Source organism: Zymoseptoria tritici, chromosome 6, assembly GCF_000219625.1.
Source record: "Zymoseptoria tritici IPO323 chromosome 6, whole genome shotgun sequence".
Lineage (NCBI taxonomy): Eukaryota > Fungi > Ascomycota > Dothideomycetes > Mycosphaerellales > Mycosphaerellaceae > Zymoseptoria > Zymoseptoria tritici.
This window is the reverse complement of record NC_018213.1, coordinates 446,351-470,756: the sequence shown is the minus strand read 5'-3', so window position 1 is coordinate 470,756 and position 24,406 is coordinate 446,351.

Here is a 24,406-nt window from a genome sequence, read left to right as displayed (position 1 = left end):
GCAGGCACTACTTCTTGCTTTTGATCCAGACTCCATCCGTGGTCTGTATGATGCGGATGGGATTTCTCCGGCCGCGCATCGGCTGCTCGGAGCCTGGCCGGTGACTGGGTAGGTTCTGAAGCCTGTCCTTGTCAACACGTTTGCCGGTGATTGTCCCGTGCTGCGCCTCTTCTTGCTCCTGTCCATCTCCTTGCATCCGCACATCTCTTCTGTCCTTCTTCTTATGGACCTCTCGCATCCGTCATCGCTTCCTCATCAACACTGCCGCTGCAAAATTCTGATGTATGCGTCTCATCCAGTACCCGAATCTACTTTTTGCTGACGCCTTTAACGGACATGCCCCTCCAACCGACTTCCAACCGACTTCCAACCAACTTGTACCTCGAGCGGACTTGCACCTCCCTCAGACGTGCATCTCCACAACCCAAAACCATGAAGCTGTTCATCTGCGCAATGCTCGCCGCCTCCGTTGTCGCTCGAGCTCCCTACTCGCCTTGCACACACGGTGGAGAGTGGGGTACGTCGTTCCTTTGCATACGGACATCCAAATCTAGGTCAACTCTAACTGTCCCCAAAAGCGGCTTGTCCCTACTGGCGGTGCTGTCATCCATTTGTCTGCGCGGACGACAAACACTGTCATTTGATGTGTGAGTGGGGAGGTCAGGGGTGTCCGCCTGGGCTTTCTTGTCAAGTCGCCCCTTGGAACAAGGACGATCGGGAATGCGTGTAATAAAACGAGACGTTCAAATGGAATTATGTTATTAAGGTGACTAAACTAAGAGGTTGCAAGGGCAGCCTCTCGAGTAAGTGTAAGAGCATGCACGGACCCTCCTTGGCGTGGTAACGTAACAGATGCCCCCTCCTAATGCTCTCCGTCCCGGTGAGCCTTATATCTATTTCTATTAAGTAACAAAAGAAACATAAACTATAAACGCTTTACGTAAATCTATTTCTATTCCGTAGTAGACGCGCTTTCCGAGCCGTCTCTCTATCCGGTAAACCTTTATGCTCGCTAGTGCTAAAGTGCTATAGTAACTACTTAATGTCTACGGTAAAAACTTTTATTATTAAAGCGCTATGCCGTAATGCCTTATTTAATGCGATTAGTCTACTATAGTATAGTAGACGCGGTTTTAGTGCCTTATTTACTCGTTACTTCGATCTATCGACGGGGTAGGATGCTTCTGTCCTAGTAGTAGTATAAGCCCTTAAATGTCCTCTATAAGGTTAACGTCGTTTATGTCGGGAATTAGTAGTTCTACTTTAGTAGCGTCTACTACGGTAGCGTCGCCTAGTTACGGCATAAGCTCTTTAATATCGTCTATAAGATTGTCGGGAATTAGTAGTTCTACCTCGGTAGCGTCGGCTATGTCTTAGTCGAGGTTGTTAAAAGACGCTAGAGTAGCGGCGTTTACTTAAGTAGACGCGGTTTAGACTAGTTCGGGAAGATAGGCGTCTTCGATGTCTTCTATATCTACTACGAAACTCGCTATTTACTTATCGTAGTTCTATAGAGCTATCGACCGAGCGGACGCGAGGTACTATCGAGTAATAAAAGCTAAGATAAGTAGTTAAGACTGTCTTAGGCGAAGTTCTAGGGTAATATATAGTTTAAGCTAGTCGTCTATCTCGAGGTATAGCTTACGGTTATAGAGGGTAAGCTACTCGTATATTGTTCCCCTAATAAGTTTATAGTTAAGGAGCTACTTCGATGTCTTACTACTATACTAGAATAGGGCCTAATTTAGTAGAATAGCGAGGCCCTACTTAAGAAGCTCCGCTACCGCCGGGGTCGGTAGCTTATCTAAACGTATTAAGATGTCGGTAAAGGCCCGGGACAGATCCGTTAGGGCTATAGTAGACGCGGTACCGAACTTTCCTAGCGTAGCCCTATTTACGGCGATAAGCTTAGCGAAGCTAGCCGGGTCGTTCTTCTTCTACTTTAGTACGGCGACCGCTTTTTCTACGGTAATAGGGGCGCCGGTACTAACGTAAACGATCTTGCCTACGATTAGGTAGAGGAACAACTTAATACTCTTAGAGTCTATTAATAGAATAGCTTAGATAATCGTCGTAACCTATCTATTAATGTCGTCTTTAGTACTTATTATAGTCTATCCTCTAATTACGGCTAGGCTGTACTATATACGGTAGAAGCGTATAACAGCTTAGATGTCTTCTAGCTACTTTATAAGTAGGACGAGTTCTAGTAGTATGTCGATTCTTATCGCTAAATAGGAGAGGGTAGCGTTAGTAGACGCCTACCTCGGGTCGAATTAGCGCTATTCGTCCCCGGCTATACCTTCGGCGATTAGATTTAGCTAGTTAACTTCTCTATCTAGGTTCCTAAATACTACTATACGGAACTCGATTTCGTCCTTTTAGGCCTCGTTGTTTACTACCGGTAGACGCGCGATGTTGTTTAAATTCTCGTCGAGATCTTTAAGGTAGTCTACTAGTACTTCGAAGTTAGGGCGGAAAAACTTAATTATCCCGAAAACTTGTTTCTACGTCTCGGTAGTAAGCGTAGAGAAGTTGTCGACGTAGGCGAAGATAGCGTTTATTAACTCGTTGCTATCTTAGATTACGTACAGGATAGGGCTAACGATAAATTCTTCGAGGTAGACCTAGGCTAGTATATAGAAGCCTAGGTTCTAGTTAATAGGACCGGCGTAGTTAGTACGTAGGTAGTCGAGTACGTCCTATAGCGCACGATAGTTAAAACAGTTCTCTACCTACCGTATTACTTAGTCAAAACGTCGTAACTAAACGCCTCTAGTAAGAGGAGTAAGTAACTACTATACCGGAAAGGCAAAAACTCCGTAGTATATTACGAGGTACGCGATATTAAGGAAATCTCTACCTTTCTCGTCGACTTAGAATGCTTCGATAAGTTTAGCAAAGTTAGTATACTTCTTCCTCTAAAGATCGGACATTAGCTAGCTAGTCGTAAGTAGGTACGGCTTTACCTTCTTCGTCGCCGGTAGCGGCGGTAGCGGCATACTTATAGTAATTAGCGCCGCGGCGTTTACCGCGTTCGTAATTGCGGCTTTCGATAGCGCGGCCGCTTTAGCTTTTAGCGCGGCTACTTTTTTAGCCGCTTTCTTACGAGCTAGGGTAACTACTACGAGGGGCGCGTTCGGGTGTACGAGGTAGTATTTATCCTTAAGTCCCTATATAATCTATAACTCGATAGCTTCGGCGTCTTCTAACGAAATAGCCTCGTCTTTATAGACGTGTTTCTATCCTACGGCGTCTAACTTTCTAAAGGTTGTTATAGGGCAAATAGTGCTAAATATAGTTTACGGTATAGCGTAGTTTTAGGTCTTAGCGATGTATAGTAGTCGGATTCTTCCTTTTTTTAAGGATCTAACAACAACATTACTGGTCGTCGGTAGCACTTAATATACTTTATAGCTACTACTTATTTCTTAATGTAATTCTACGCTCGATACCGCGCCCTTAAGGCACTTATGCACTTACCTCTTAGTGCCTTAGGTTAGTAGTAGTCGATTCTACCTACTACATTTCTAGTAGACGATGTAAGACTCTTTACGGCTCCTTTATACGAAGGAAAGGGCATACTCGGTAAGTGCATAAGTCGTCTATATTATATATAATAGTTATAGGAAAACTCGGATCTACGGGCGCACCCCTTAAGGACTCGGATATATAGTACTAAGAAAGACACGCGGCATATAGAAGCTTTACTCGTACCGAAGACGGTAGTCGTACACTCGTTCGTACTATAGGCTATTAATAGGGCGAAGTAGAAGCACTTAAATTAAGGAAACCTAAGCGTATACCGAATCTATAGTATAGCTTATATAAGGTTACTAGAAATATAGTACATTTAAGAACACTAGGCGCATAGTTACTCGTATTATAGCTTATTTAAGGCTTAAGGAAACCTAAACGCACACCCGCTCGTAGTGTAGTTTATATAAGGCTTATAGTTTACCTCTACTCTAAAGACGGCGTATATATACCCGCTCGTACTATAGTGCGCTAACATAGAGTACGAGGTAATCTCTTAATGTTTAAGGTTACGGTTACTAAACGTATAGTCGCTCGAATTATAGTTTATTTAAAGTTAAGGCTTAAGGACACCTCTAATTTAAAGACGGTGTACGTACACCCGCTCGTACTATAGTGCATTACTATAAATTGTAAGGTATAGACGGACGTATGCTCGTACGTAGTATAGTCTACTCGAGATTAAGGAATTAAGGAAACCTAAACGCGTACCGAATCTATAGTACGGTTTATACATTGTTACTGTTACTAGAAAACCTAAATGTACGTCCACTCGTAGCGTAGTTTATATACGGCTTAAGAATTATAGGAATTACGGATTAATAGTATACCTCGAAGATACGAAGAAACTAGATAAAATCTAACTAGAATTACTAGATACCTAGAGCGTAGGCATGCTAAAAACCCTAAAAACTAGATGCCTCGCGATCGATATAATACTTCTTCTCTAAGGAACCGGCGACTATAATCGTCGATTCCTATATTCCTCCGATACTTTCCGGCGATCGCTTATTACTACACATTTTACTAGCAAGATTACTACTCGATCTATAATACCTCGTTTGCTATTAAGGATCGAGTAGTCTAAGGGCCTAACTTAGTAAGGATATCGCTGTTTAGAGCCGGCTCTTAATATTACGGTTTATAGATTACCTTCCAAGTAGGGAACGTACCGACTATATTAAAGAATCTTATAGAACCGAGCATTTGTACTTAAATACCTCCTTATGTATGCCCGACATTTCGAGGAATTATCGCCTTCTACACTAATTAGTTAACGATACCTTAGCTCCCTTATTTCGTAGTTTATACCCCCTCTTATTTTAAACCTTACCGACACTAATCGCTATGTCTTTAGGTAACACTAACGACCCTACTAAGGCTACGGCTTCTTCTGCCGCTCGTACTAAAACTAGCCCTTCCTTAAGTAAGGATAGCTCGGAGTCTTCTTAAGGTACTAATCCGACTATACCTAGCTAAGACGGCCTAGATTCGACTAAGCTTACTAAAGGGATTAGCCCTAACTAGGTTATACGTAAACCGAAGGGCGACGTTATACTCTCGGACTCTACCGATAGGCTAGAGGTTACCTTCGAGAGTAGTAATATAGCCGACTATATACGCAAGCCTATAGCTACTAGAAGACGCAATACTATAGCACTATTCGTTCGTCTTGCCCCTTTAATGCTAATGCCCGGAAGTACCGACGCTCCCCTCTTTAACGGTGCCAATATAACTACCTTCTTCGAGAATATCGAAGACCTCTTTAAGGACTACTACGACCTATCTAAACTGCCGGATCGTAAGAAGATCCGCAAGACTATTAAGTACTATGTCCCTATGCTACGTTCGTAGTTTAAGTTATTCGACGCCTTTACTAATAGCGACTAGTCTATATTTAAGACTAAGGCCCTTCTTGCTTAGCGTTAGTTTAATTCTGCGGTAAGGACTAAGGACCGGTCGTTTCTTAAGCAGCTAGTAGCTCGGCAATCTAGTCGTTACGAGACTACTAGTAACGAGGAGCTTCTTACATTCTATAGACACTTTAAAGCGATTGCTAGATGTCTGTAACTAAACTAGCTCGATAATGTCTCTCGCATAAAGATGTTTTTTAAGGGACTTCTAGCCCGAGTTTCTCGCTCTATATATAGTCGCCTCGGCGAATTAAGGAGAGCGACTCATCTTACATCGACATCCGCACTTCTATTGCACACCTAATATTAACCCGATTATTACCAAACACGCACTATTCGAAAGCCCTTATCAAGGCCGTTCCAACGAACCCGCATTTACCCTGCTGCCCTTAAAACCTACGCTGCTACTAGAGGTTAAAGATTTACCTTGTTGCCCCCTTTAGGGTGCAAATTTGGACCCTAAACTCCGGGATTTGGCCCCTACCTCCGAAACCTTATTCCGACCTTACCTCCCCTACACTCGAAATATTCCCTGTTTAGGGCATTATATAAGGAAGGTTTATAACCTGTACTATAACACTTTAATACACTACAACATAACTAATACGCCGCCGATTCGGACGCTATGTAGCCCGTTTAAAAGCCCTCGACGAGAGCTTTTATTCTAGCTATTAAACGCCTAATTTAGTCGAATTTTAAAAGAGCTAAAGGCTAAACAAGAGCAGTGTTCCTAGGATATACAAATATACATATATACTTAGTTCTCTCTATACTAGAGTTACCTGTTGTCCTACGCCGCCGAGAGAGGAAGCTAAAGGAGCAGTATAGTTTAGTAAGGACGAATTTGCACCTTTAGGGATTAGAGTAGTAGTACTAGCTATATAGCTAGATACTTTATATAGAGTATAGGCCTACCTTTCCCTAGAGACAAAGGTTGTCCCGAACCTGCTACAGCTACCCGTAGAACGCCTCTAAAGCCTGCTATAAAGACGCACGTTGCTACAGGCTAAAGTACTTCCTAAAAGTAGAGGTATATTTATATATCTCTTCTCTCCTCTTTAAAGTATACCTTCTCCTATACTCCTACTTTGTATAGTAGGGAGAAGAGTGCCCTAGTATCGTAAGTAGGCTAGGACCTAAACGCGATTAGAAATAGAGACGAACAAGCAGCCCTCTCGGCGTAAGACTGCTAAGCCTCTTTTTAAATAACAAATAACAATAATAAGATAATGTCTACCGAGACGGAAATAATAGACATAAGCTTAGCCCCTTAGACTCTAAAAGCTACAGCTAGAGGGGACGAGGAAGTTACGTTTAAGTCTCTTAAAACCCTGCCGTTACCGAAGGAACTACTAAAAAGAACCGACATTCCTTTCCTACCTAGGAAAAGGCAAAACCCCTTCGAATTTAGTAGCTTCCCGACTCGTAGCCCTTCTCTCGGAAAGAAATAAACACTCTCTCGCACGCCTGCGAACGAGAAGATCCTATAAGCCCGATAGCTATTAGTCGAAGCGGTAGGGGATCTAGGCGGGATTCTAGAAGAACAAACCCGGGTTCTCGACCTTCTCGAAGTCTTTCGGCACTTTACTAAGTATACAGACTTTAGGATAACGTCCTAAATCCTCGCAAAGCAAGTCTCGAACTTAGAAACGATAATAAAGAAACTAGTAGCATAGGCGAAGAAGCCTACTTTCGCAGACGTTATTAAGGGAGATAGCGGATCCGCTACCTCTACCTCTACCTCCTCGACAACAAAGATAATATAATAATAACAACAATAACAACAATAGTAGACGACCGTCTCCTAGAGGGCTAGCAAGCCGAAAGAACAAGTAGAACCGATGCCTCTTATCCTTGTACTAAAGGATAAAGAGAAGGAACTCGACTAGATCGCAACCCGAGACAAAATTAACGACGCTCTTAAAGGCGAAGACTAAGAGCTAGCTATCCTTACGATAAAGAAATTAGTTCGGGGTAATATTGTCCTAAACTTTATAATAGAGAAAGCCCGCTAACGAACGATCGATAGCCTTACTAAGATTACCGATATCGTAGGCGAGGTATAGGTAATAAAGGACTCTCTCTAGCATAAGGTCGTAGTCTATAGCGTCTCGACCGCGAACTTTAACACGCTAACGGGCCTATAGGACATTTAACGAGAAATTAAGACCTTTAATAGAGGTCTTAAACTCGCAGGCACCCCGATTTAGCTAACAAACGAAGAGAGAAGAAGGACTCTTACTAGGGCGATAGTTCTAGTAGGTTTTACTACCGAGGAGGAGGCAAAAAGGGCTATTTAAAACCGTCTATACGTAGGCGCGGACAGCCTAAGAGTTAAGAAGGCGAGGGATCGTATATAACAGAAAGGGAGGCCCCTAGAACGTTCTATATGTTAGAACACTCTCTACGGATTTTCTACGTTAATCTTAACTGATCTATCGAGGCTATAGAGTCTACCTTAGACGTCGCGGTTAAGCAGAAAGCCGACCTTCTACTAGTCTAGGAACTATAGACTATAAAAGACCTAATAACAGGCTACAAAAAGACAAGATCTATCGCACACCGGGATTATAACTAGCTATTCCTAACGACTACGGATTCGACGATCCGGCTAAGAACAATACTATATATTAGCATAAGACTTAACGTTAATATCTCTCCTATTTTATTAGACGATAGCGACATACTTTCCTTTGTTATTTTAGACAAAAAGGGCAACAAGATCTAGATAGTTAATCTCTATAACGAGAAGGACCTTTAGGATACCGAGAACCCGCAAAACCGACGAACAATAGAGAGAAGCCTCTACTCTCTACGCAATATATTCCTTCTAAATACTCTACTAGTAAGAGACTTTAACCTTAGACACCCGTCCTAGGATCCGAGGGGAAAGGATACTACTAGTGCCCGCGAATTTATAGAGTAGATAGAAGACTAGGGCTTTACTCTATATAATACGATAGGTGTCGGGACCTTCTATAGGCCGCACCTAGACGCAGAGTCGGTCCTAGACCTTACGTTTATAAGAGGATCCTTATCTACGAAAGAAATCGATTAGAGAACGATTCCGATAGGCTTAGACTATAAGGCTATATCTATAGACCTTATTAGCGCGCAAGATCGAGCCTAATAGAAGAAAGTAGTTCTAGATATAGCTTCCGCGGATTAGGAACTGTTTACAGATCTCCTAATAAGCAAGGCGACGTCTATTAACTATACGAACTCCCTTAACAACATCGTAGACTCCTTTACCTCGTATATTACCGAATCGATACGGGGAGCAATCCTAGAGAAAGTAGTACACGCCTACGCAAAACCTTAGTAGAATAGAGAGCTACGCATACTACGCTATATAATGTCTAGAACATATAGACAGACCTTTACCTACAGACGTACGCCGACGCTAGACGAGAAAGAGGCGTATACGAAAGCGAGAAACGAGTACTTCTAAGCTATTAAAACAGCTAAGAAGAACTACTAGAACGCTTTCCTTAAAAAAGAAGACTCGAAATCTATCTTTAAAGCTATGTCCTATACTAGGAATAGTAGCCGAAGACAGATACCTATAATAAATAATAAAGATTCTTTCGAGGGGAAATGTAAGGCCTTCTCCGAAGCCTTATTTCCGCGCCCTCCTACCGAAGAACCTCTACCTAGCCGTTAGGAAGCGTATATAGCCGGGGATTAGGGCTAGACTACGCTAACTAAAGAGGAACTCGCTACCGCCTATAGTACGAAGATAGTAAAAGGAAAAACGCCGGGCCTAGATAGTATTACGCAAGCTATTATTAGTAAAGCGTACGGCGCTATTCCTATTACCTTTCTACGTATATATAGTAGGCTACTCGACGAAGGACACTACCCCCGATGCTAGAAAGTTGCGACAGGCGCAGTTCTAGCAAAGCCGGGAAAACTAGACTATTCGGTCCCTAAGGCCTACCAAGTTATCTTTCTCTTAAACTATCTCGGTAAGATTAGCGAGAGAATACTTGCAAAACGCCTAGGGATTATCGCAGAGACGAAGCCCCTTCTATACGACTCGTAGTTAGGAGGGCGAAAGAAGAAATCGGCTATCGATATAGTACTTCTCTTAACGAACGAAATCGAGGAGAATTAAAGAAAGAAAAAGAAGACTTTAGTTATCTTCCTCGACGTAAGAGGAGCATACGACTATGTTATAAAGAACCGACTATTAAGAATAATAATCTAGTTAAGGCTTCCGTATAGCCTTATATATTAGGTTTAGTCGTTTATAAGTAATAGACGCCTACGAATAGCATTCGACGGACAGATACAGGAATTCTAGGACGTAGAGATCGGCGTTCCGTAAGGCAGCCCGATGTCTCCTATCCTCTTTCTTATCTATACGCGCGATATATTCTTCTCGCTATAAGGAGTTACTCCTAGTTCCTACGTCGACGATATTAGACTATCTACCTCGTCTACGTCCCTTAAGAAGAACTCTAAGGTACTAGAACATAAGGCAAGAAGGCTAATAGACCTAGGAAAGAAGAACTCGATTGCTTTCGACCTAGCAAAGATAGACCTAGTACACTTTTTAAAAGGGAAAGGGTCTAATTGCCCGGTAATTCTTCTAAACAGTAATATTATTCGCCCGGCAAAGAAAGCGATAAGGTAGCTTAGGATTTAGCTAGACGCCGGTCTTACCTTTAAGGAGCATATTGTAATAAGATCGGCATAAGCATAAGCAGCATTTTATCGATTAGAAAGACTAGCAAATACCGAACGCGGTCTATCTTCTATATCGTTAAGAAAGATCTACCTAGCCTACGTTACTATAATAGTAGACTATAGGGCCCTAGTTTAGTAGCGGTCGAAAAAGAGTATAAAACCTCTAGTATCTCTATAAAGTAAAGCTTGTAGAAAGATCCTAGGCGTTTTCCGTACCGCCCTAAATATCCTGTCCGAAGTAGAGTTAAATCTCTTCCCCCCGGATCTACGCCTAGAGAGATAGTTAATTTTATACTCTCTACGCGTAGCAAAGCTACCCGAAAACTACCCTATAAGACTCGCTATCTAAAGCGCGCCTTTAGATACGCGAGAAGTCCGATACGAGGACTCGAGAGAGATACTTCCGCAAAAACGACAGAGAATATAGATACAACTACTCTATTATCGACTCTAACAATACAAGCATTTCGTAGAACACGAGAGGGCTAACTACGCAAAAGACGATCTCTTTAGCGTCTGGAAAACCTAATACGAAATAGCAAGACAACGGGAGATTAATAAGGTACTGTAGTGGGGAATATCGCACTGTTACGTGTGGTCTGTATCTAGCTTCAGCTTCGTGTGCAGGTCGAAGGATTATCAAAACATCGACCTACGGAGGAACAGGACACCGACTACTAGCACCTCCGGAAGGACCTTCGACACGCACACGAAGCCTAATAGTACAGAGCACTTAATACTACCTCTTTTACCCCCCTACCTTTTACTCTAATTGTATAGTTTACCGCCCTTTTTGCCCCCTATGCTACTCTATATATCCGCACTACTACTATCCGCAGGAGATCGGAACCTTTAGAAGTTCCCCCCTTACATTTTGGTAGACGATATAAGACTCCTTCCTTCGCGAAAGCGGAGAAGGAGGATATATAAAGGGTAGGTAGTAGTGCGGAAGTGCGGAGTAGCTACGACCTCGACAATAGCGCTGGTCGCCTTACGAGTACTTACGACGCATACAACGAATACCCTCCCTCGAAGAAAGGATTACAATATACCTCTGCCCCTTAGCTAGGGCAGTAGGCTTAAGTACCTAAGATTAAAGTCTAAGTTTAAAATACAAAGTACCTTAATACACAAATCGCTATATGCACATTGCTAGATCTACTACCGAATACACCCTACCTTAATGCACAAATCGCTGTGTGCACATTGCTGGATCTACTACCGAATACACCCTAAATACACGAACACACGAACACATACACACATTCCCTATACCCTACCGAGCTGCATACCCTACGCCGAGCAGCTCGTCGATACAGCCTAAGAAGGAGAAGGAAGAAACCGAGGGAGCGAAAGAGTATATGAAAAAAAAAAAAAAAAGGGACACTAACATCGCATAGAGTCTCGGTATAAAGCGCTCTCGTACTAATGTATGCAACCGCGCTACCGGACTCGGATGCACGCCCTTAAAGCGCGACGCTATCGCGGAGAGTATATCGACTATAATAGGCGCGATTTGGGGTAAAAACAAGCCTCCTAGGGCCAAAATCGTACTACTATAGCTTTTCCTATGCCCGACTACCTACTAGTGAAGGTAAGCGAGACGAGCGGCGACCGCATTTTATCTCTTGTTTAGCGGCCGCTATGCCCTACATGCTCCGAAAAGAAGGAAGAGCAAGTAAATATGCCCCCTTAAGTACCTGGAATATCGCACCGGTCGCGGTAAAGGTTATAATAGATATAATAGACATTAGAGATTATCGCTCCTATACCTGTACGAGCGACTACGCTACCGAGCTCAGCTACACGCCTTTAAAACGCGACACTACTACGGAGATAATATCGACTCTAGCGGATGCAAAATAGGGTAAAAACAAGCCTCCTAGGGCTAAAATCGTACGGCTATAGCTTTTCCTATGCCCGACTACCTACCGAGGTAGGTACGCTAGGCGTGCGGTAAACCCTATACGAGGCGCTCGTAAAGAAAAGAAAGAGAAACAGGGTAAAAAAAAAAGAGCCCTTAAGTACCTAGAAAACTTCACCGACCGCCGTAGTAGCTATAATAGACATGCTAGACATTAGAGAATACTCGGTTACGTAAGCCGTCCCGCGCTCTCGATAGAATAGCTATAAGAAACGAGACTAACTAGCTATTATAGCGTAGGCGTCGCGAATACCCTAAGAAACGTCGCCCTATTGCACTAATCGTCCGACCGCTCCTTAGTGTTGCTTTCTAAGGCAATAGCAGATAATATCGCTACGAACCTAGCACTGGAACTAGGGAGCACATAAGCCCTGCCTAGATCTACTAACACCAGGTTCTCGGTACGAGAATGCGATATATAGTTCTCGGCTCTAGCTAGCTAGAACAGTCTAAGAGGTGCGACCTTTCGAGGATGCGATGTTTCCTAGACCAAATTAGGAAGAGGGTCTAGTAAACAAATAATACCGAGCTACGGACCCTAGACGCATCCCTAGTCCTTATTTCCCTATCCTGGACTCTTCTACACTATACGAGAAGCGATCCCGCCTTAGTCTCGAGTTTCTGGATACTTAGCCGTCCTACGTGCCTGGAATATACGATTACACCCTGCCTGTACTAAGGAGACTATCGAATATAGCCCTAGACTATGTATAAACAGCATAATTAGCTGTAGTGCACTACTAGCAGTAACAATGTTTCCTAGACTAATAGTCTAGCAAACCCTCGAGAGCTTTAAATAGCCTACTCCCGCCGCCCCGGTATCGACGACGACTTGCTAACCTTTTCCTATACGCCTTCTAAACACGCATCTGCACTCCTTACTTCCTATTTCCCTATTTGCGACACTAAGCTGCATATCGCTATTACGATGTCTCCTAATAACACTCCTAATAACGGCCCGGACGGACCCTCCCGTCGTAGCTATCTTAATACTCCCTCGGAGATTCTCCGCAATACCCTAAGCACCGGCGAGGCTTCCGGAACTAATAGCCCTATCTAGGCACCTTCCGATGCTCGCGCCTTCTACGATAGTAATAGGATTCTATTAGCTCGCTTTGCGACTAATTTAACTAAAGGGTCGACTAATAAGGCTCTCCCTTAAGCTAAAGGGATTACTACTGTAGCAACCTATAGTATAGTTCCCGCTCCCTAGCCTACTAACCTAAATATCGCAGATCTTGTTACTACCCTTACCGCGGCTACTTATAATAATAGAGCCCCTGCTTACCGTAGTCGCGTACCCTTTCCTAGAGAGCCTAGTACTCTATCCTTCGACGGTAAGGATGCCTCGACTTTCTTCTAGACTATAGCCGACTTCTTCGATTCGTACTTTAAAGGATTACGCACTCCTAATAGGGAAAGGATCCGACTTGCTACTCGACACTCGGTGCCGGACGTTCGAGCTTAGCTCGAGTGTCTTTTAGGCTTCAATAGCAAAAGCTACGAAGCTTTTAAGGAAGAGGCTCTTTCCTACTATCGGTGCTACGATAGCTAGGTGTATAAGTATAGCCTCCCTTTCCTCGAGGAGCTATGCGCAAAGGAAAGAGTCTAGGATGTCTCCGGACAGAAGGATAACCTACGCTAGTACGTTATAACGTTTAAAGCGGTCTCGAAAAGGATACCTCTTAAACAGTATAACGAAGTCGCTCGATACTACCTCTTCCTTAAAGGCTTGCCCTCCGAGGTAGGACAGGAAATTATAAACAAGCTCGAAGTAGACGTCTTAAACCTAGCCTCCTATACTTAGCTTCCTCTATTATACGATACGACACTTAAGTACGTTACAAGCCGCATAGCTTACTAGGAGTTGTACGGCAAGGGCAAGAGCTAGGTTACTAGCTAGCTTGTTAACTAGACTAAGAAGAGGTATCCGAAGCTAGATACATCGAACGATAGAGTCTAGTCGTTACGCGTACTAAAAGAGAAGCTGCCGGACATAGAGGACCTGTCTAAAAAGCTTTCTAAGATAACTATTACTAAGATTAAGCATGTAAGAGCTAAGAGAAGTGTACGTGTAGCTGTTAATCTACCTAGAGACTTTCCGAAGTCTTATATAGCTACGCTATATACTAATAATACCCCTAATTCTCCCGAGTACTACTCGTATAATATCGCTAGACCTAGACTAGTGCCCTATTAGTTGTCTAGCAGCTCGAACCCCTTCTACTAGGAAGCCTCTAAGTATATATACTTTTATTGCTTTAAACCCGATTATAGTGTTTACGAATGCAAGTATATAAACTACCTCCTAAGTGCGGGCTAGACACACCGCGACAGTAAAAAGAAGTAGTATATCGGACGAGAAGGTAATATTAACAGACGAAAGGTGTAGTTTAGGAACTAGCCGGATTAGCCTAAGCTCCGGATAATAGCTCCCGCTATCGAGAAAGCATAGGGAAGGGCTATTACTTAGCCTGCCGATGCGAATCTCGAGGATGCTAAGAAGTACTAGCTAGCTTATAAACTACCTGCAGCTGCCTTTGCTCCTCGGACACGTGTACCGAGTACACCTCTTAATCCGGCACTTGTTCCTAGCCCTGTTCCACCGACCTTAAAATCTGCACCCTCGTTACCAGCAGGTCCCCCTGCAGGACCCGCACTAGCGACGAACATAAATAGAAACTAGTGCAACATCGTCGCTGGAAGTACGGTTCCTAAGGATCTAGTGTATATTAATAAGCGAGATCCTCGTGCCCCCTATGTAAATTAGATCCGTACTAACTCTCTATCTGCGAACGCTACGACCAGGCTAACAAGTACGACTAAGGGAAAGGAGCTAGCCGCTAAGCCGAGTAATAATACTAGCCGTATTATAAAGCTAAAGAAGACAGTGTCTATCGAGATCGATGCCCGCAAGATCCCTAATACGGAAGAGTATATAAAGGTAGTCGAAGAAGGCTCGTAGTCGACACAGGGCACTCTTACTAGTAATAGTACATTTAACACCGGTAACTAGCCGTAGTCCGCAAACGACAGCTAGACCTAGGACCCTACTAGAAGCATAGATCTAGATCCTACCCCTCCTTCTTAGGGCTTCGTTAACCCCCCGCTACTAAAGAAAAAGAAGAACTAGAAGCCTACTACGACTAGGAAGGGTGCGTAGAGAAGGGACATTTACCTTCGAGAGCGGCTAGACATAGAAAAAGTGCTGCTCGATAGGATACTAGCGCAGCCGTCTAATATCCCTGTTAGGGAGCTTCTCGCTACCTCGCCTGCCGTAGCTAGGGGACTTCTTAAGCGCTGTGCTCAGAACTAAGAAGACTTCGTAATAGCTGCTAAGGAAGCCGGGCTGTCGATTATCGTTAAGGAGGACAACATTGCTACTACTACAGCATACTAGTACGATATAGACGAGCCGCTTCGTTCTTATAGGGTACGAGTCGAGTTTAAACTTAGTAGTGCTACCGCTAAGCACATCCTGCCCTCTAGATTTTATATACGCAATAGGTTCGTAGAAGAGATAGAAGACGATAACCCTACTTTCCTCGGTCCTATAGTTAAGGAGCTATATATTACGATGCCCCCGAGACTAATACAGGACCTATACGAAGACCCTAAGGACGCGAGGTTGTCCTTTAACGACCGAGACTATATTATTATACCCTCGCCTATTGTAGAATGCATTGTCGGTCCAAAACGACATAGGGAGCGTCGTGCTATAATTAACGAAGGATCTAAAGGGAACATTATAAGCTAGTCTGCGGTAAAGCGAGCGGGTGTTAGTATACGCACCTATCGGCTAATACAGATAAATACAGTTAGTAGCTATACGGATTTCCTAGGTATTGTAGAGCAGGTACTAATTAAGGTTATAGGAGTTCTTACCTACTTATCGTTTCTTATTATACGGACTACACCTTTCCTTCTCGGCCGACTATAGACTAGACAGGTGCGGCTTAGATCTGTAAACTGCGACGACGGGTCCCTCGAGTGCACAATCGCGACACCGGATAGAATAACGATTACCTTTACTAGAGTTAAGGGATACGGAGATAGGTACGGTCCGACCAAGGCATTTTATACAACTAAGCCCGAGGAGTCGGGAAACGAGTAGGCTGCCGACACCCTAGTAACGTAGTAGCATTATTTAACTATCTAGAGGATTACTTGCAGTCGTCTAGAACGAGACTACTAGTCGAAGTCGACCCGAAACCTTTCCTAGACCCCGGGTCTGGCAAACATTTCCTTAGTACCTAGGATAAAGTAAGGGCTTAGGAGGAGTTCTAGACTATTACCTCGACAAAATATACCCTTAATCCCTCGGATACAGTCTAGGAAACTACCTCATAAGCTCGAGTAGCGTCGCTGCTTATTAAGTAGGTAGATATTCTCTAGTTAGATTACCTCTAGCGTAAAGCGGAATAGAAGGCAGGATCTGCTCCGAATGTATACACTATATACAAACGCAAGGCGGACAAGATTAGACCCGTTAATAGTAGTATTTACGACACTAGAAGCAAGCCCCCTAGTAGTACTTTTAACTAGCGGCAGAGATGTCTTAAAAATAAGGCCAAACTTATACTAAGCACGCACCCCTAGGACAACAAGTACCTTATCCCTAAGTTTTCCGACATCGAGAAGGGTTTAAGACTTACCCCTAAACGCATAAACAGCTTTAAGACTACGATCGAACTAAAGCCGAAGGAACTTAAGCTTTTTTATGCCTATCTCTTTCGACGAGAGAAGTCTCTTGCTTAGGATTTCTTATATATCGGTCGCCTTAACGAGGATGTTTCCCTACTAGTAGAGATCCGCACGATTCCGTATAAGGCCTAGTAGTATAAGAACTTCCCTATCCCCGCAGCCCTCGAGAAGGTAGTAATACAGATAGTTAGTAAGCGAGCCCGTAATAGAGTAATCGAGCTATCCTATAGTACATACCGGAACCCCTAGTTTATTATGCAAAAGAAGCCAGACAACCTAAAGCTACTAAAAGCTAAGGACTCTATACTAGAAGGGGAGCGTGTCTAGGAACAGAAGGAGGAGAAGAAGTACCGACTTATTAACTTAGCTACAGAAGTAAACTGTATTACGCTAAGAGATGCTAATATGCTACCGGACGCAGACTCCTTTTCCGCAGACTTCGCAGGGTGCACTACTACCTCGCTTATAGACCTCTTCTCTAGATACGACCAAATACCCCTAGCCGAATACTATCGGGACCTTACCTCCTTTTACATACCGCTTAGGCTGTTTAGGCATACAGGGATTCCTATAGGCGGAACGAATTCGGTCGCTTAGTTCTAAAGGATTATAACTACTATCCTTTAGGAGCATATAAATTACCGAGCTCGCCCCTTTCTAGACGATATTAGAGTTAAAGGTCTACGCACTACGTACGATAACGAGGAAACTAAGCCCGGCATCCGACGTTAGGTTGCTAAACATATTACGAACCTTAACGTAGTCCTTGCCGATATTAAGAGAGCCGGACTTACTATATTAGCTCTTAAGTCGCGATAGTTCTCGATAGGGGTACTAATTGTCGGGTATGTTTGTAATATGCATAGCCGTTACCCTAATAAAGCACGAGTCGTTAAGATTACCGAGTGGCCTGCTCTAGACAACCCTAAGGAGGTTCGAGTATTCCTAGGCGTAGTCGTATACTTCCGCATCTAGATTAAGAAGTATACATAGGTGTTAGCTCCGCTATACAATCTACTAAAGCCTAATGTATGCTAGTATTAGACCGCCGAGTATAACGCATCGATAGAGAAATTAAAGAAGGCTCTCGTTACTATACCGGCTCTTAAGACTATAGACTACGTTTCGGGAGGACAGATTATCTTTGCTGTTAATGTATCTAGGGATAGGTTCGGAGCAGTCCTTATGCAACGAGATGTCGACAACTACAAGACAAGATACCTATCTTAGTATAAAAGTAGTATCTAGAAGCCGAACGAGCGAAAGTTCGACGCTAGGAAACTTAAGTATCTTAGTGTTTTAAAGGCATTAAAGAAACTAAAGCACTATCTCTACGGTGTTTACTTCCTACTTAAGCTAGATGCGAATACTCTAGTCTATTAGTTAAACCGACTACCGACCGACTTGCCTAACGTAGTAATAACAAGGTGGCTTTTATAGATACGACTATTTAATTTCGATGTAAAGCATATTCCCGGCCGACTATATAGTACTGTAGATGCGCTATCTCGACGACTGCGTACTTAGTCCGATAATATCGACGAGGAGCATAAGCAGGACTATAAAGAAATAATTAATAGCACGCTATATGCAGTGTACGCGAATCGTATCGAGGCCGAAGAGATTACCCCTAATCTAGAAGAGGAACTTGTTCGGAATAGCATTAACGGCTTCCTCTTAGACTTCTACCGCGATATAACATACTACCTCCTAACCCTTCGACGACTAGTAGGAGTAAACAGGAATAGCTAGTATGCCTTTAAGAAACGGGCATCTCGCTACTTAGTTAGGGAGCGCCGCCTATAGTACTAGAAAAGAATTAATAAGCCGCTGTGCAGAGTTATCGACAAGGAGTCTAAGCAGAAGTTAATTATCTATACCCTCTATAGGGACCCTACCTCCGGCTATAGAGGGCGTAAAGGGACCTACATAAAGATCGCTTGTCGGTATTACTAGCAGGGACTATATAAGCAGGTCCGAGATTTCGTCGGAAAGTGCCCTAAGTGTCTTCTTCGATCGTCCGGACTAGCGAGTGTGTCAGAACTGCACCTAAGATATAACAGCTATGTTAGCGAGTCGTAGTATATAGACGTTGTTTATGTCGATAGCTCCGGAAGCATTATTATAGCTAGGGAGTCTCTCTCTAGATAGCCGGAAGGAAGGATCGTAAACAAGGGGCAGAATTAAGGTGTGAGCTTAAAGTAGGTCGCGAAGTTTCTTTTTAAGGACGTCTTCTTACGCACTAGAGCCTGTAACCGGATCTTCTTTAATAGAGGGCCTAAGAACTACGGCGATGTGCCGGTACTGCTAGCTTAAATAGATACAAACCTTAGTCGTATGTCTGCCTACTACCCTAAAGCGAACAGTCTAGTCGAGCGTAGACATCCTAACATCCTAGACGTCCTCTTAAAGTATACGTAGGGCAAGCTAAAGGGCTGGAGATCCTTTTTCTACGTAGTACTATAGGCAGACCGCACTACTATTCGCAGGTCTACGGGATGTACGCCGGCAAGTCTTTTTTATATATTTAATGTCGTCCTACCTATTAAGCTGCGGTACGACACTTAGAAAACGATTAACTAGAAGATAGTTCGTACAACTAAAGACTTGCTAGCCGCTTAAGTAAGGCAGATCTTCTGCTCTAAGAAGGATGTTAGAGAAGTTACCGCCCTGTAGCGCAGGCTACGAGATGCCTAGAAGGAGTACTAGGATATAAACTATAATGTCGACAACAAGCCGCTTAAGAAGGGGCAGCTCGTACTGTTAAAAAGAGGCGAGCGAAAGTCTACCTACGAGAAGCTATCCTTTCGATAGAAGGGACCCTACCGAGTAACAAGTATAAGCCTAGACACCGGCACCTATAAGATTATAGAGCTAGATAAGGTAGAGCTCTAAGGTACATAGTCTAGGGACATACTTCGGGTAGTCCCTGCAGACTACCTTAAGTATATTAATAAGCTCGAAAAGCTAACACATAGGGACTTAAACCCTAAATAGCTTGCAAGTATTAAGAGTAAGGATAAAGAGCCGGCATTACCTTAGGGCGACGACCCTGCCGCCGAATAGTATAGAGAACCGGCTCCTAGACCTCCGAACATCGTGTAAGGGGTAAGGGAATCCTTGCTGTCCCCGGAAGAACAATTATAGTACCTAAGAATCTAAGTGCGGCTATAATTCGCATTAAAATATTTCCTAGACTAAGGGTCTAGCAAACATAGCGACGTATGCTCTCGGCTTACTATAGTTGTTTTCTAGACCGTTAGTCTAGCAAAGGCTCTACTCGCTCTCTTAGGCAAATATTATTATTACCTAAAGAGATACACACATTTCTTTGTGTTAAAGGGAGCTCTTTTCGCCTACAACAAGACTCCCCCGGCACGACCTTATCTCCGTCCTCGCCGCTAGTACTGCCGGATAGGCCTAGTTGTTTGCTAGACTATTTAGAAAAAGGGGTCTGGTAAACATTTGCGAAGGATAGGACATTACCTAGGTGTCTCTGCTAGCTACGACTAATCTACTATTGTTTAGAGCGTACTAAACACACGTTCTCTACCCTAAAGGGGAGGGAGTTATAATTTACGAAGCTTAGTCGCCCTTTCGGACATTTAGGGGCTAGGCTGCCTTTTCCTGGACAATTATGCACATTCTGCTACAATTACGAGACTGCTAATGCGAGCACCTACGTGCGCAACAATTACCGACACAACAATTATAGGCCTTTCCTAACAATTACGAGCTCTTCTAACAATTACGAACACAAGTACGCACACAATTTACAAACTAACAATTACTAATATAACAATTACCGATATAACAATTATAGGCCTTTCCTAACAATTACGAGCTCTTCTAATAATTACGAGCATAAGCATACACACAATTTACGAACAAGCAAGGGACCCGCTTTCTACCTGCTCGCCCTACTTAAAAGCCTTAATCTTCTCTATACCTCCGACTTCCCTATAACATCTACTACATCTTCTTTCTTTCCTATCTCCTTATACCTCCCCTAACGACTCCTTTTCCTCCTAGACGAACCTTATCTGCGTCCTCGCAGACCTTCGACCTAATTAAACACCCTCTACGAGCCCCCCCCCTCGACATACTTACTAACCGAGCGCATTAGCGCAAAATAACACATATACTAACCGAGCGCATTAGCGCAAAACAACATACATACTACCCGAGCGCATTAGCGCAAAAACAGCTTCGAAACAATACGAGCGCACCGAGCGCACATAACATACCTTAATAACGAGCGCAGCTGCGCATACTACTACCGACATAGACAACATCCTAGCTCGCCTCCGGAGCGCACCCTTAACAAACAATAAAGAAATGCGTATAGCCTTCTCGACTGCGTAGAATACTAGAGAGCTAGGAAAACTCGAGAGTCTCCTTAAGAGCATGCCAGACGCGGACCGCGAGCGAGTAGTGTTAGACATCGTTAATACCTTAGAATTAGGATTAAAAAAAGCAGCAGAGTTTGCAGCAGGCATATAGGATTTCGTGCGGATAAACCGGGTCCCTATTACCTTAGGAACCGGGAGGATTACTAGATAGGACAGTATTGCAGCTGCTTATTCGAGGCTAGTAGCAGCAGCTACAGATAGCAGGAGGACCCGCAACCGTAAGAAGGGCATTTACGACGCCCTTATAAAAGAATAGGGACAGGATGTAATAGATGCAAACCCGGAACTAAGGCAATACGTGTACAAATCCGAGAACATAGCAAAAGAGATTCGAAAGCTGGCTTCGAAGTACAAGACGTAGTCCGATAAGGGTACGATAGTAGCTATGCTTGTTTTACGAGAATACATTCGTTAGTATAGTTAGGGCGTAGGATAGGGTTATTCGGATCCGAGAGGGACTAAGTACACTACTAAGGACTTCTTTACAGTTGCTAAACTAGGAGGAATCGATCGCCCTATATAGGAGCAGATTAACATCGTGCGTAACACGTATAACCGGCATATAGATAGTCGTAGGTAGATAGTACCCTATAAGCCTAAGGGAAAGGAGAAGGAAATTGCGTCTAGATCTAATACTTAGAAGTAGATCGAAGCACCTCCCGCTATAAGCACGCGGTCCAAAACTAAGGAAAAGCTAGCTAATCTCGGCAGTCTTCCTATACGCGGTACCCCTTCCGAGAGTAGCTCCGGCCGCCCCTAAACACTATACTCCGGCAGATCTATTTCTAGCCCTAGTCTCGGAGGGAGTATCTACGCGTCTCCTATTGTTCGTACTACGGGAAGGGCTCGCTCGGTAAGTTAGGTAGTAACTAAAACATAGATCGCTCTCGGTATGCCTATTACGGAACCTACGAACACGACCTGTAATTGCAAGAACGCCTTACCTTAAATTATCGCTATAATTAATAGCCTAAGGAGGCTTCTGCTTTCGCAACGTCTTGCTACCCCGAACTAGCTATTTCGATGCCTACAGCTACTATATCCGGATAGTACGAAGCTAAAGGATAAGTGTATGTTCCTATGCTACAATTATGCGAGGGACTTGCTTCGATACTTCGGAATTAAGGTAAAGACCGGGAATATAATAGCGAAGAACAACACGCTCTTTAAACTTACTACCCTTAAGTACGATACGTATAAGCTTAGCTAGCTAAAGACAGATTCCGAGACGTACAAGATGTAGTTTATTGTTTGTTTGTTTGTTTGTTCCATTTACGTCCTGTAGGAGTCTATGACTATGTAGGACGGCTGTCTCGCGACAGCAGTCTATCTATGTACAATCGTTATTCTCTCGTATCTCTTAACCTTAGGGAAAGACCCGTGCCTAGGATAGTAGCCAGCTAGTATCGAAGGACTTTAAAGAAAGACAAATAAGGAAAAGTAAAAGGAGTGTAGGCTAGACGGTCTCGTCTTCGCCTCTTGCTAGGTGCTAGGACCTAGAAGCAATCTTTGTATCCGAGAGAAAGGTAGTAAGGTGTTTCCGGAGTTCCTTATCTTCTACTATTTCTAGTAGAGATTATGCTTGTCGTAGCGGTAGTAGCCTAAATACATCGTAGATAGGGCAGCTATATACGAGGTGTTCTGCTGTTTCTCGTCGTCTATAAGGGCAGTCTAGCGTCGTTACGTGTCTAAAGCAATAGAGATAGGACTTTAGGTATCCGTGTCCTAATAGGATAGTATAGAAGGCACTAGTTAAAGCGCGTCTTCCTCCTATTCTATATTTTCCTAGCGAGCTCTATAGAAATCGACTAAGGTAGCTATTTGTATTCCTAGGTACCTTATTAATCTCCTGTTATCTTGCTATTTCGTATCGGGTTTTCTAGACGCTAAAGAGATCGTCTTTTGCGTAGTTAGCCCTCTCGTATTCTACGAAATGCTTGTATTGTCGGAGTCGATAATAGAGTAGTTGTATCTGTGTTCTCTGTCGTTTTTGCGGAAGTATCTCTCTCGAGTCCTCGTGTCGGACTTCTCGCGTATCCGAAGGCGCGCTTTAGATAGCGAGTCTTACGGGGTGGTTTTCGGGTAGCTTTGCTACGCGTAGAGAGTATAAAATTGACTGTCTCTCTAGGCGTAGATCCGGGGGGAAGAGATTTGACTCTACTTCGGACAGGACGTTTGGGGCGGTACGGAAAACGCCTAGGATCTTCCTACAAGCTTTACTTTGTAGAGATACTAAAGGTTTTATGCTCTTTTTCGACCGCTACCAAACCGGGGCCCCGTAGTCTGCTATTGTAGTAACGCAGGCTAGGTAGATCTTTCTTAACGATATAGAAGATAGACCGCGTTCGGTATTTGCTAGTCTTTCTAATCGATAGAATGCTGCTTGTGCTTGTGCCGATCTTATTGCAATGTGCTCCTTAAAGGTAAGACCGGCGTCTAGCTAAATCCTAAGCTATGCTCGTCCGTCTCGACTATCGGACTTCCTTAGGCCGTACTGCTTCGATAATAACGTCCCGCGTAGAGAACTCGGCTAGCTCAACTTTAACGGCTTCTTTAATAAGGCTCGCTAAGCGATGTACTTAACGGCCGGTTAGGAGAACGAGTTTAAGAGAAATAGTACGCTTAACATTCCCCTCTTCGCGTAGATCGGACAGGACAAGGCCCTTTGCAAGATTATTAATAAGGAGATAGATATATACTTGTGGCATTAGCGCGAAATTAATAGCTAGCCTAACTACGGATAGCTTTGTACGATATGCTACTCTTAGATCTAGCAGCTTATCCGCTAGGACATTTTATACTAGCTGCTATATGTTCTTCTGCGAGGTAACTATAAGCACTAGCTAGTATCGTACCTATACTACGCTAAAAGCACTAAGAAGGGCGACAACACTACCTTTAAGCACATCGACCTTACGGTCAGCCGCATAGTCGAGGAGAATCGCGGTATTAACCAGATTTAAGGTACGGTCTCCTTAACAGACGAGGGCAAGAAGGACTATACGGTGCTCGTTAAGAGGATGCACGAGAAGGAGATCTTTTAGGAATAGTACTAGTAGATAAAGGCTAACAACTACGCAGACGGAGCAGTACAGAAGATCGATAATACAGTGCTGCCGCAACACTTCCTAGATCGCTATAAGCTTAAGTAGGAACACGTTCCTTGCAAGGCATTTAATATTCGCATTACGGTTCCGCATCTGCTACATAGTATTAATACTAAG